This window comes from Rattus norvegicus, chromosome 19, assembly GCF_036323735.1.
Source record: "Rattus norvegicus strain BN/NHsdMcwi chromosome 19, GRCr8, whole genome shotgun sequence".
Classification (NCBI taxonomy): domain Eukaryota; kingdom Metazoa; phylum Chordata; class Mammalia; order Rodentia; family Muridae; genus Rattus; species Rattus norvegicus.
The window spans coordinates 55,808,523-55,821,664 of record NC_086037.1 but is presented as its reverse complement, the minus strand read 5'-3'; the positions used below and the strand labels follow the sequence as shown (position 1 = coordinate 55,821,664).

Here is a 13,142-nt window from a genome sequence, read left to right as displayed (position 1 = left end):
TTACCAAGTCTCTCCACGCATTCTGAAGGGCCTGGCCTCGGTTTTTATTTCTGTGCACCATGTCCTTTCCAGGCCAAGAGCCTGCATGCCTGACTGTCTCTGTGTCTACATACTTGAGACGTTACTCATCACCTTCTGCACAAGGCCAAGGTCACACTCCTGGTCATAAACAGCAACCAGAGACCTCAAAACCAGGCTTGTGTCCAATCAGACCTTACCCTCTTGGGATATGAACTCATTTGAATCACAAGAGGTCTCTAGCCCACATTTATGGAGTCTAAACCAGAACTACAAAAGAAAGTAAAAAAGAAGGAAATACCTCTCTTACTTAAAATATAAAATCTACAGCCTGAACTGTAGTCAGTCCCAGCCTAGTCTGGGCTACAGTGAGACTCCACCTCAAAATTAAATATATTAACTTAAAGGCATAGTAACTGTGCTTCCTAATCCATCATCTCTTCCTGCTCTCTGACCCAAAATAGTCTTCTATAGAATGGGCGATAAGGGGGCCAGAGAGAGAGGTAACTGGTTAAGAGCACTGGTTGCTCCCCCAGAGCACTTAGGTTCAGTTCCCAATACCCAGCTCACAGCCCTCCTTAACTCCAGCTCACAGCCCTCCTTAACTCCAGCTCACAGCCCTCCTTAACTCCAGCTCACAGCCCTCCTTAACTCCAGCTCACAGCCCTCCTTAACTCCAGTTCCGGGGATCTGGTGATCTCAGCACAGCTCCCATGTGGTACAGAGACAGACACACAGGCAAAATACCCATTCAGATAAAAATGTTAGAATGGGCATCAGTAAACGTTTGCCCAACTATCATCTCTGTATGAGTAACCTTAAGCTATGAGAATCAGAAGAACACTGACTATGAAAAGAGTTTTGAAACCTTATTCGGAGACAGGGTTTCATGTACCCCAGGCTCCTGAATTCTTCAGCCTCTGGCCTCTACTTCCCAAGTGCTGGGACTATGAGAAGGGTTAAGATACCTGGTGTTTATGTAGGCTAAACAAGTCCCCTATCAACTAAGACACCTCAATTACACTCCATTTTTAGTTGTTGAAACAAAGTCTCACGTTGGCCTAGAACTCACTGTGTAGCTGAGGGGAGCCCTGAAACCTCGGAATCACAGGCATGTGCCGGCAGGTCCGTCTGAAGTATCTTTGTAAGTATGAAGATAAGGAATAATTACACGCTGCCTCACACTCGTTGGTCCCCAGGATACAGAAGGGTTTTCTCTAATTTTTTTAAAATCACTTGTATTAGGGAGCTACACATGCTAGTCAAGTACTGTACACTTAGCTATTACCACCAGCACCAGCCCTTTCCCATATGCTTATAAAACAATTAAGACTAAGTTGGGAATGCCTCAAACTCAGGTTCTGCCTTGGTCTCTTAGGGAGCTGGCAGTAAAGACACTCCTCTACCCACCTAAGCTCAAAGCCTCCCAAAATAAGTAGGTACTTGGCAACATTTGAATTCACATTCTGACATTGCCACTGGTCCCCAATTTAACCATTTGACTTCTCTGATCTAGACCCTTGTCTGTAAGGTGAGAGTCATCCTTTCAAAGGGTGTCCTGAAAACATTAGAAGCAAAAGGCTCCCTGTACACCAACTGACATCCTGGGTGGGGCAAACTGAGGACCACAGTTCACTTAGCTTCCCTTCAATTTGGGCAATTCCTACCCTACAGCCCCACAACCCTGGAGAGCATCCTGAGGCATTAGCCTTGCACATAACCCCCTACTTGATCCCATGCCAGGTCAGTCAGCTTTCCAACCCTGAGAACAATCTCCCCCAGAGGCAAGCAATCTTGCTTCCCAGCCCCCCTCTCTGACCAATCACAGGCACTATTACGCCACATGGTGATAGGTACTGGCTTCCAGGAACACAGAGATCTCAGAGGCAGACATGACGTGGTTGGCCCTTACTCCTACAAATGTGTGCTCACTGTGGGGCAGTTTATCAGCTCTCAGTCCAGCTGCCACGGAGATTCTACACAGTTCTCTGAGACCCACCCCGAAACTGTAGCCCTCTAGCTCTTAAGCCAACAGGAGGATCCTAGGAAAGCCAGGAGGGTCCCCCTGGAGGTCTTAGACATGAGGAGCAAAGGATGAACAGAAACCCTAAAGGCAGAAGGGAAGGAGAGAAATCACTTGAGACAGGGCACATTCAGGGTATGGCTGTAGACTGAAAGCGAGAAATCCAAGGGTCTCTGGAGGGTTTAGGGGTGGAAATTAGGGTGAAGAAATGCTGGCTGAAGGAAAGCCAGACAGGGGCTCACGTGGCCCAGACTCGGGGTTTTCATCTGCTACCTGAACTCTCCGAATACCTTCAATGAACAGTAACACCCAGCCACAGTCTCTTCAAGACTAGGCCCCTCTCTGGTTTTCACTTTAGATGGTATTTGAAGCACTAGGTGGATGCCACAGCTGTTGGCTCACGTCATGACTGATCCGAAGCCGGAGGAAGAGCCACAGAAAAGCTCCAGGGTCCTCGTCCTCCTGCTTACCCTGCATCCCGAGGCTACTCTGACTCACAGGAAAAAGGAGCAGAGCGTGAGGTCATTCGACAAGTATTTATTGGGTTCCACACGAAGACTGGCAGCCAGCCTTCTCTAGCACGGCCCTCCCTGTTAAGCTGTATCACTAGTCCCACCACCAAGCTTCCAGGCTCCTCTCTAACAGCACGGTCAGCTCCCTTGGTCCAGGAGCAAAGCAATGCATTCTCACTGTCTTCATGGAGCTGGTGAGGCATCCCCACGCCTTATCCCAGACAAACGAACATGTGTGGGACACTAACGCTGAGGGCAGAGCCAGGGCTTCACGAAGAAGTGAGGTACTCCTTGGGGTAAAGGGCCAGGCTTTATCCCTGTCAGGGTAGCAACTAGTCAGTCCGATGCTCCCTAACCCCTCCCTTCCCAAACACAGATTCTTTCTCCTGGTTTTGGAAGACTAAAAGACGGGTCAAAGAAAGAGTTGGGTGTGGTGATATAAGCCCCAAATCCCAGTGCGGAGGAACTAGAGGCAAGAGGATTGCTGGCAGGCGCGGGTGATGTGGTAAGGCCCTTTGCATAGAGACAGACACACAGAGAATGAAACCTGATCCCATTCCAACACTCACTCTGGGAGAAAGGGGACCAAAGCAAGCAGGACAGGTTGTCTCTCAGCTGGTTACCTGGATACTCTCCAGCCCATGAGCCCAAAGGTCAGGAATCAGATGGTCACAGGCCTCGCCACGCCACAATTCTCAGCAAGGACATGCAGCCAAGGAAGGGGAGCCAGCAGTTAGGGCCACAGGGCAATTGTTCTCCTAAATTAACCAATGCAGCCTTGTGGTGGGACAGGAAGAGCTCTCCCTGGATTTCAAATTTTCCTTCAAACCAATAAAAATTATAAATATTCTTTACGATTTACCACCGGTAAATATTTGACTTGTCCACCTGTTTTATACACCTACATAGAGACTCATAAAAGCATATCAAGTGAATTGGGATTGTGAGCAAAATGAGTTTTAGGAGACCTGTTCTGGGGCTGGAGAAATGGCTCAGTGGTTAAGAGCACTGACTGCTCTTGCAGAAGGACCAAGTACAGTCCCCAATACCTACATAGAAGCTCATAACCTTCTATAACTCCACTTCTGGGGCAGTCAATGTCCTCTTCCAGCCTCCTTGAGCACTGTATGCCCATGGTCCACTTACATACATGCAGACAAAACATTCATACACATAAAATAAATAAAACCTTGGAGCAGGAGCAGCTGCAGCTGAGCGTGGTGGCACATCACCAGTAGGCAGACCCCTGGGAGTTCAAAACCACTCTGGTTATATAGCATGTTCCAGGCTAGCCAAAGTGACATGGTAAGATCTTGTAAGCCCTGCCTCAGACTTTCAAGTGCTAGATTACAAATGTGTGTATCAGGCTGGAGAGGTGGCTCAGTGGTTAAGAGCACTGACTGCTCTTCCAGAGGTCCTGAGTTCAAATCCCAGCAACCACATGGTGGCTCACAACCATCTGTAATGAGGTCTGATGCCCTCTTCTGGTGTGTCTGAAGACAGTGACAGTGTACTTATATGTAATAAGTAAATAAATCTATACACAATATTTAATCTCTCCCGTCTTAAAAAAAAAAAATCCATCCCGTCCTTACATTCTCTGGATTTCTTGTGATTCTGTATGAACACGTAGCTTGTAGAGGGTGCCAGGCTCTGGAAACATGTCTGACTCTTGGGCCCCATCCAATCAAAGGCAGGAAACAGCACTGTAGGATGGAAACATAGCTTTGTGGTCAAGCTCCTATCTGCTTCCTTCATCAAGACCATATGACTGCCAAGTACTCTTCCCCCACTCCCCCAACCTAAAAAAATCCTCGGCTAACCCACCCACCCACCAAGCCAACTTCTTATCAGTTTCTATTCTTGTGGCCCAGTGGGAGGAAGGAACCTGGTGGAGAGACTGCCGCAGTTCCTGCCAACATCGGTTGCTGAAGAACCACGGCAGCTTGTGGGATCATCCAGGGCTCGAGCACTGTGTCAAGAGCAGGTATAGCGAAGGCTTACTCAGCAGAAGACACTGCCAAAAGGCACAGCCATGTAAATGCCAGTCCCCTGGCAAACCAAGGAAGGAGGCACCCACACACACAAAGCAAACGAGCCCTGGGTGGGGAAGGGGGTGGGTAGAGAAGAAGCAAAGATTATCGGAGGGATGGGTGACTGAGACAGGAGACAGATCGGCACCAGGCCAGAGGATGAGGCCAACAGGCATGCTGAGGTATGCTGGCCCTAGAGGTGGCTGTCTCCAGGCAGTGACAAATCCAAACAGGGTCCAAATCCTTGGAACAGACTGGTGACTTGTACTCCGTGGGCCAGGCTGCTGTATTCTCTGAACACCCTATCTTTAGCTGTCTTTTGTTCTCCTCTTATATTTAGTAAAGACTTTGGGAAAGGTCAGCCTGTGGCAGTTAGCCTAATAAAAACTCAAAGATGTCTGCACCCATGCTAGGACCGGAAGCTTTAGGAGAAGCAATGTCAACCCCAATCCCCAGGCCCTGCTTTACATCCATGCCTCTCCGGAGTGGAGGCAGAAAGCAACTCAGTGAAAGGAATGAAAGAGATAGAGTTGGGGCCCTTGCTCAGCCACCATTTTGCCAGCAGAGACCTTCAACACTTTCTTGAGCTAGGATGTGGTAACACATGCCTGTAATCTCCAAGCCTTAGAGAGATCACTGAAAATCCAAGGCCAGCAGGCACTACACAGCAAGATCCTGCTTAGAAAGAGAGCCGGGGGGCTGGAGAGATGGCTTAGTGCTTAAGAGCACTGGCTGCTCTTCCAGAGGTCCTGAGTTCAATTCCCAGCAACCACATGGTAGCTCATGACCATCTGTAATAGGATCTGGTGCCCTCTTTTGGTGTGCGTGAAGACAGCTACAGTGTACTTATATATAAATAAATCTCTAAAAAAGAGCCAGAAATGGAGACAGAGAAAGAGAGGGAGAGAGAGAGAGGGAGAGAGAGAGAGAGAGAGAGAGAGAGACAGAGACAGAGAGACAGAGAGAGACAGAGAGAGAGACAGAAAGAGAGAGCAAGAGAGAGCAGGAGAACATAGACTTTTCCTACAGGCAGCCATGTGGTATGTTCTAGAACCACCCTGCAAGGGGCTCTCCAAAGCCCCTCTGCCCTGTGCCCAGATTTTCCTTTCATCCCCAGATGGCAGAGTTGGGGCAGAGGCCCAGCTTGAACTTTTCCTCTTTTCCTCTTCTGACACTCTTCCTCTTCACTGAGGAGGTGATGATATGCTGTGATCTGTCCCACAAGGCTCCCAGTTGCTAAGTTATCACTTTCGCACTTCTGGAAAGTGGCAGCATCAGCTGCTATGAGGAGACACAAAGGGGACCTTCTCCTTGCTTCAGGCCCTCACCTCCAGGTGAGAAAATTCAGGTTTCGGGAAGAAAGGGGTCCTCCCGGTCTCCACTGCCCATCCACAAGGACCACCCCCATTCCTGGATCTGTCCTAAGTTCTGAGCTCCTGACCAAAATGATACCCATGAACGCTGGCATGAACGCTGACAAATGGGGTGGACTGGGGACACGGACTTCAGACCATTGACAATGACACCCGGAAAACAGACTTTATCATCTAGACTATGACAAGGATTTCCAACATCTGAGACCCCAGACACAGCTGACCTGGGAGCAGCACAGAGTCGGGTCCAGCGAGTGTCATTGAGGCCTGGAGTGTTATCACCTCAGCACTTGTGTGTGAGCGTGCGAAAGGGTAACAGTGGGTGTCCACCTCTACTGCTCTCTAACATATTTTACAACAGGGTCTCTCACTGACACCCCTATCACATACCAACTAACTGACAAGACTGGGAACCAGCAGGCTCTGAGGATCCCCCTGCCTCACGCACACACCATGATCCACACGCTGAAGTTATAGAGGGTGTGCAACTACTCCTGGCTTTTAAAAAACAGCAGGGTGCCGGGATCCTAACTCAGATGGTTGGGCAGGCACTTTTCCCACTGAGTTCCCTCCCAAGCCCAGGACAGACGTTTTATAGTCAACAGTAGAAACAAAAGACCTCGCAGTTGCAATCCCTGCTCTTGTTACACACAAGGGTCAGGAGTTCAAGGTCACCCTCAGCTCCAGAGTTAGCTTGAAACTGACTTAAGCTACATAAGGCCCCATCTCAAAAAAAAAAAAAAAAAAAAAAAAAAAAAGCTAGGGGTTGGGGATTTAGCTCAGTGGTAGAGCGCTTGCCTAGGAAGCGCAAGGCCCTGGGTTCGGTCCCCAGCTCCGAAAAAAAGAACCAAAAAAAAAAAAAAAAAGCAAGCAAGCAAACAAAAAAGACCTCCCTTCCAGCCTCCGGGGCTGCCTCTGCTACTCAGCTGTGTGTCTTCAGGTAAATCGCGCCTTTCTGATTTAGCCTCAGGACCTCCGTCTGTGTGGTGAGCTTGACAATGCCTGTTGTCCTCCCTCTGCTAATCTCACAAACTCCTATCAAATATGTAATGGTCGTGAACTTTGGAGGAAGCACAGGCAGAAAGAGATTCTGCACGTCAGCCTAAGGTGACAGGGGGATTGAGCCAGGCCAGGCCCTGGGCACAAAGCTAGCGGGCAGATAGAATACACCTGCAGTTGTGGCAGACTGTGCAGGCGGGAAGAACTGGCTGGCTGCAAACATCGGAAGAGAAGGGAAGATTCCTGCCAGGGAAATGGGTATGATGAAGAAGGAATTCGCTCAGTGAAGCCAACCTCACTGTTTGAGGAGGGGCCGGCGAGAACTGCCCCAGAGCTCCCGGGTCCTGTCCTCCAGCACTGTGTTAATATAAAATTTCATGTCCTCAAATAGACCAAAGTCCTTCACGGGAATGTTCTCTCTGAGCCCAGGCGCAGCCACCCGGCTAAGGCAAGAAGCCTATTCAGGATTGAACTTGAGGTCTCCTCTTGCCAAGCCTGAAGCTCAAAACCTAGGGTACACTGCTGAGATCTCAGAATTCCCTGGCTGAGGCAAGCTAGTTCAAAATCTCTCAAACTGGAAGAGACAGAGAACTGAGGCTCGGGGGGGGGGGGGGGCGGGGGGCGGGGAGTTTTGTCTCTGCTCAAATCTGTCTCACTGTCCTGGATGTTCTATTTCAAAGACACCAGAGGGGCACAACAGTCCCCAGTAGGAAATCCCCAGAAAATTCTAGAAAGTATGATATCCCTACAGCCACATCCTGATAGGCCTTGCAATAAACAAAGAGGGAGGGAGCTGGCCTCAGGGTAGAATACAGGCAGAGCTGGCCCAAATCCTATTTCCTGGGACCTGGTTGAAGCCCTCATCAGCAAAGGTCACTTCTCAGACACCAGCCACCAGCCACCAGCCACCAAACACTATGCTGGGGCTCAGGAGGAAGGAGCCATTTGCTATAACTGGCCTATGTTAGTGAAGCTTCTTGCAGTGTGTGAAAAGAATGACTCTTTCTGAATGAGCATCAGGACAGGGAAGTGGATCCTCCCTAAAACTTGCCACCGGATACTGAACCCCTAAAGCTACACTGGTTCTTATCTTCATTCTTCACCTACTTGGGGCGTTGTTTTAACAAAGTCCGCCGTTCATTTTCAACAAAATCTCACCCTGGCTGCCCTTTAAACTCCCAATCCTCCTGCCTCTGCCTCTTTCCAAGTGCCCAGATCACAGAAGTGTGCCACCAGGCCCTGCTAACATTTGGTTATTTTGAGAGGTTCTTGCTACATAGTTGAGATTGACCTGAACTCCTATGTAGTCTACGCTGGCCTTGAATACATGATCTTCTAGATTTATCTTCTGAGTCCTGTGATTATAGATGTGTCCTTGTTAGCATTCTATTATTATTGTTGTTATCATTGTTGTTTTGGTGTTTGAGGACTGGTTTCTCTATGTAGCCCTGGATGTCCTGGAACTCACTCTGTAGACCAGGCTGGCTTTGATCTCAGAGATCCCCCTGTCTCTGCCTCCCAAGTGCTGGGATTACAGGTGTGCACCACCAATGCCCCACACCAACATTCAATTTTAAGATGATAAACTAATAAATCTACTGTGATTACTGATGTAAAAGTTCACAAAACTGTCATCAGGACTCCGTGGCCCCAAAGGCATACTGGACACTTTAATATACAACGTCTTCATAATGAGCAGCTTTCCTTTAGAGACTCATCTCTCTTCACATTACTCTGTGTGATGCAACCCAGCCAGGCCTAGCCGATAAAAGCAGCAAATGCACTCAGCCCAGGACTTGGCTAGGCCAGGACTGAGCATGAGTCTCAGTTTAGGATTCTCTCTAGCAAGCCCAGGAAGGATGCTGGGAGGGTGGGGCCAATCATAACTTATGATGAACCAAGAGTTCCCCTTTAATCAAAGGGCACTTTAAAGTGGGTTCTCTCTTCTTCTTGAGACAGTCTCATGTATCCCAGGTTGTTCTCAAACTGATTCTGTGACTGAATAAGGCCTTGAACAGCTAATGCTTCTGCCTCCAGTTCCCCAGTACTGGGATTACACTTGTGTGCCATCATGTCTGGGTAAGTGAGGTGAATTTTTGTTTTGGACAAGGTCTATTATGTAATTATGTAGCGCTGGCTATCTTGAAACTTGAGATGTAGATCAGGCTGGCCTTGAACTCACAGGGATCTACCTGTCTCTGCCTCCCAAGTGCTGGGATCAAAAGGATGCATCGCCACTCCTAGCAAGGCAGATTTTATTTATCTCTTTATTTATCTATTTATTCAATGTACATGAGTGCTCTATCTGCATGTACACTTGTGTGCCAGAAGAGGGCATCAGATCCCATTTTAAATTTTTGTGAGCCATCTTGTGCTTGTTGGGAATTGAACTCAGGACCTCTGGAAGAACAGCCAGTGCTCTTAACCACTGAGCCATCTCTCCAGCCTCAGTAAGGCAGATTTTTATAACTGAAGTCCGATTGATGCAGTGTCATACACATACATGCACAATCATTTTCCATTTCTTTTTTTTTCTTTTCTTTTCTTTTTTTCGGAGCTGGGGACCGAACCCAGGGCCTTGTGCTTCCTAGGCAAGCGCTCTACCACTAAGCTAAATCTCCAACCCCCCATTTTCCATTTCTTAAGCAATTTTAGAAAGCCCCTTAATTGTATCACTTGCTACCATACCTAAAAACAATGTCCTGAACTTGTACTTAAATACCATGTGCTTCCTAAGTCAGCCCAGCCCAGAGGCTCACGAGAGCAGCAATGGTCTGGGAGCTGATGTTCTAGGATTCCTGGTAATATCTTGGTTCTGGCCAGGACCAAAGTCCTTTCCCAACCAGGGCCACTACTCAAACCTACACTCCTTAAAGCTGGCTGTGGTATGTATGGCCTTCTAGACAGGCCTGGGACCATTAGTAACCCCTGCCAGAAGCCCCCAACCACAGGGAAAACTCAATAGGAAAAAATGTGTTTGTTTGTGTCCCCTCCCCTCTTCTGGAGACTGAAATCAAGTTGGCCTTCCCCATTTCTTCCAGGAATTGAACGTAGGGCCCTGAGTACATAAAGCAGGAGTTTTTATCATCAGGCCACATCCCCCGTACCCGTGCCCTTTAATATCTAGCCATGTCGTAATATCCTAAACCAGATGATACCCACCCCACCCAGGAACAGCCACATCCCTGAATGCTCCAGAGCAAAGGTGGGACTCCACAAACATCTGCCAGTCCTCATCAGGTCTGCCCAGCTGAACAGCAGAGCCCTTAAACCAAACCAAGCCAAGCCACCTGTAATCAAAAACACTTGGGAGGCAGAGGACAGAAGAGCACAAGGACATTGTCATTCAAGGACAATCTTTTCCAAAGTTAGAAAGGCCGGGCCAGGGGCTGGGGATTTAGCTCAGTGGTAGAGCGCTTACCTAGGAAGCGCAAGGCCCTGGGTTCGGTCCCCAGCTCCGAAAAAAAGAACCAAAAAAAAAAAAAAAAAAAAAAAAAAAAGAAAAGAAAAGAAAAGAAAAGAAAGGCCGGGCCAGCCTTTTACATCGAAGCAAAACCAGTGGGTAAAGGTAATTACCACTCCAGCCTGACAACCTGAATTCCATCCCTGGAACCCATGTAAATATGGAAGGAGAGTACTGTCCACAAAAGTGTCCTCCAACTGTCACACACAAGCTGTGGTTTGACCCCCACCCTCCATCATACCTGTACCTCAAAATGATAACAACAGATTAAGACAAAACAGGCACCAAGCACTGTAAAGTGAGGCCGGTAGGTGTGGGAGTTGCTGTACAGGCTGACCTCTCTCCTAAGGTGGCTTCAAACTTCTAGATCAAGATCAGGACTGAGTGAGTCACCCCACAGTGAAGACCTCAGTTGACCCCAGATGGGAAAGGAAGCTAGCAGCCAGGCAGGGAACCCCAGCTGGGCTGAAGCCAGAGGAGCCGCACAATAGACTGTCAGGAACTGCTGGGCTGCCCAGAGCGGGCAGCTGTCTGCGTGTAAAAACCAAGGGATCTGTTTCTTCTTCCTTATCACACTGACCCCCTAGCAAGCTGCCAAGCTGCAGAGAACAAGCCCTCCCACACTTTCAGGCAGACACAATCCTCTGTGACCAGCCCAGCACAAAAACTTACCTCCCCTCCTTGGCGGGGTGGGGCACAGAGGGCCTGTCTGGCCGGACCCTTTAGTTCTCTGTCCCACCTCCTTGGAAAAAGACCCAAGAATGCTGTGCTTCCCTGTGTTTTTGTGTTTGGACTTTACATCCTTATATAGCCCTTCCTCTCACACCTTCCTCCTCTACTGAGATCCTAGCAGTGCCCATGCCAGGCAGGTTCTCAAATACTGGCAGACATTGTACCTGCTATGATCCATCTGTGATCCCACCTCCCACATGGGCTTAAGGAAAACCTGGCCGGAGCAGAGTCCAGTGTAAAGAAGAACAGAGAAGCCCCGTGCTGGTGGTGGCCATGCCTTTAATCCCAGCACTGGAGAGGCAGAGGTAGGCAGATCTCTGAGTTCAAGGCCAGCCTGGTCTACAGAGCAAATTCTAGGCCAGCCAGGGCTACACAGAGAAACCCTGTCTTGAGAAACAATCACAACAACAGAAAACTTGAAACGAATAAACAAGACATATGAATTAGCTTCCAGCACGTATGGGTGGCCAGCCTAAGGAAGGGATGAACCTTTCTACCCAAACCCCAGACTACAGTAGGGACTGGAGGTGGATGAGGCACTGACAACGGGGCAGCAGCTCCTCCAGCTTCAGGAGTCTACGTGCTCTGCAGAAGCCAGAACTGCCTGTTTGCTGCGTACTGCATCCACGAAGGTTAAGAGGAAGGTCAAACCAACTTGCAGACGTCTGGTCACCCAGTGCATTCTGGGCTCCCACTCTACCCTCCTACTCAGAATGTTCCTTCTCTGTTGGCTTGACCAGATGGCTTGAGAGTGAACTTCTCAGAAGCCCTCTGAAATCTTTATTTACATGTGAATTCTGAATTCCACAGGGGAACAGTGATTTGCTTTGGGTCACAAAACACTGTAGAGAATTAATGGTATTTAAACAAAACTCAACCCTGAAGTAAAAAGTTTTGCTGTGCTGAAATTGAACTTCCTCTTTGCAATATCCCAAGTCTCCAGGGGAAGACTGAAGGCTGCAGTTGGCTTTTCTCCGCTCTACATAAGATCAGGGATAGATAAGAGTTGCCAGATAGATTGTGGTGGAGCACACCTTTAATTCAGCCCTTGGGAAGCAGAGGCAAGTGGATTTCTGAGTTTAAGGCCAGCCTGGTCTACAGAGGGCTTTCTAGGACAGCCAGGGCTACGCAGAGAAACTCTATCTTGAGAAACAAAACAAAACAAACAAACAAACAAACAACAAAAACCCACAAAAAAAAAAAAAGGGGAAAAACCTGCCAAGACTACAGTATGGGTTGGAAGAGTCATCTCTCAGAATGTAGATGGCCGAGTGTCCCCTATGTATGCCACAAGGTTTCCTACTTGAGATCAGAACTCACATTCATCCAAGAGGTTTTCCCATATGGCTTCATGGTCAAGTGTGTCTTGCTTTTCAGAGGCTGAATGACGTAGCTTCATCAAATGCCTACAACTCCAGCCTTGAGCTGACCCCCCTTGACAGAAACTATTTATCAGTAGCCTGAGAAATAGCTTCTTACTCTAAAACAGTGTCCACCATTCTTACCCTCTTCAGTTTTCTGAGTCTAAACTCATGTCTGGGGCTTGAGAAATGGCTCCACCGTTGCAAGCCATTGCTACTCTTAAAGAGAACTGGAATATGGTTCTTAGCACCCACACTGGGCAGCTCATAATCGCCTGGAACCCCAGCTCCTGGGGAACTGACCTCTGGCTTCTGCAGGCAAGCAGATGGGTGGGCAGACAGACAGACAGACATGCACGTGCGCGCACGCACACACGCACACACACACACACACACACACACACACACACACGCACGCACGCACAAATAAATAAATCTTTAGAATAATTTCCCCACCCCCTAGCACCCAGGGCATTCCCCTAAGTAATACTGAAGAACAAGCCAGAAGCTAACACAGGCACAGGTCCATGGGAACATCAGTCCCTTTGGGGAAGGGAAAAACAGCGATGGCCAGCTACAGAAAACCCCGTGGGCCTTTAAAGAACAAGAGAGCTGAACACAAAGTACC

The 13,142-nt window shown here is 48.6% G+C and overlaps 1 protein-coding gene across 4 annotated transcripts in view; it reads right to left on the bottom strand.

Annotated features, from left to right (window-relative positions):
• St3gal2 (ST3 beta-galactoside alpha-2,3-sialyltransferase 2) overlaps positions 1-13,142 on the bottom strand; it is a 51,115-nt gene that overhangs the window by 27,562 nt on the left and 10,411 nt on the right. For 2 of the 4 annotated variants that reach the window (XM_039097961.2, XM_006255625.5), the window contains exon 2: positions 4,149-4,259. The exons of 1 other annotated variant lie outside the window; for it this stretch is intronic. The gene's annotated coding sequence lies outside the window, so the exon portion shown is untranslated. Of the gene's footprint in view, positions 1-3,176; positions 3,375-4,148; positions 4,260-13,142 lie in introns of all 4 variants that reach the window. One more of the 4 variants, XM_006255626.5, reaches the window with a different exon arrangement.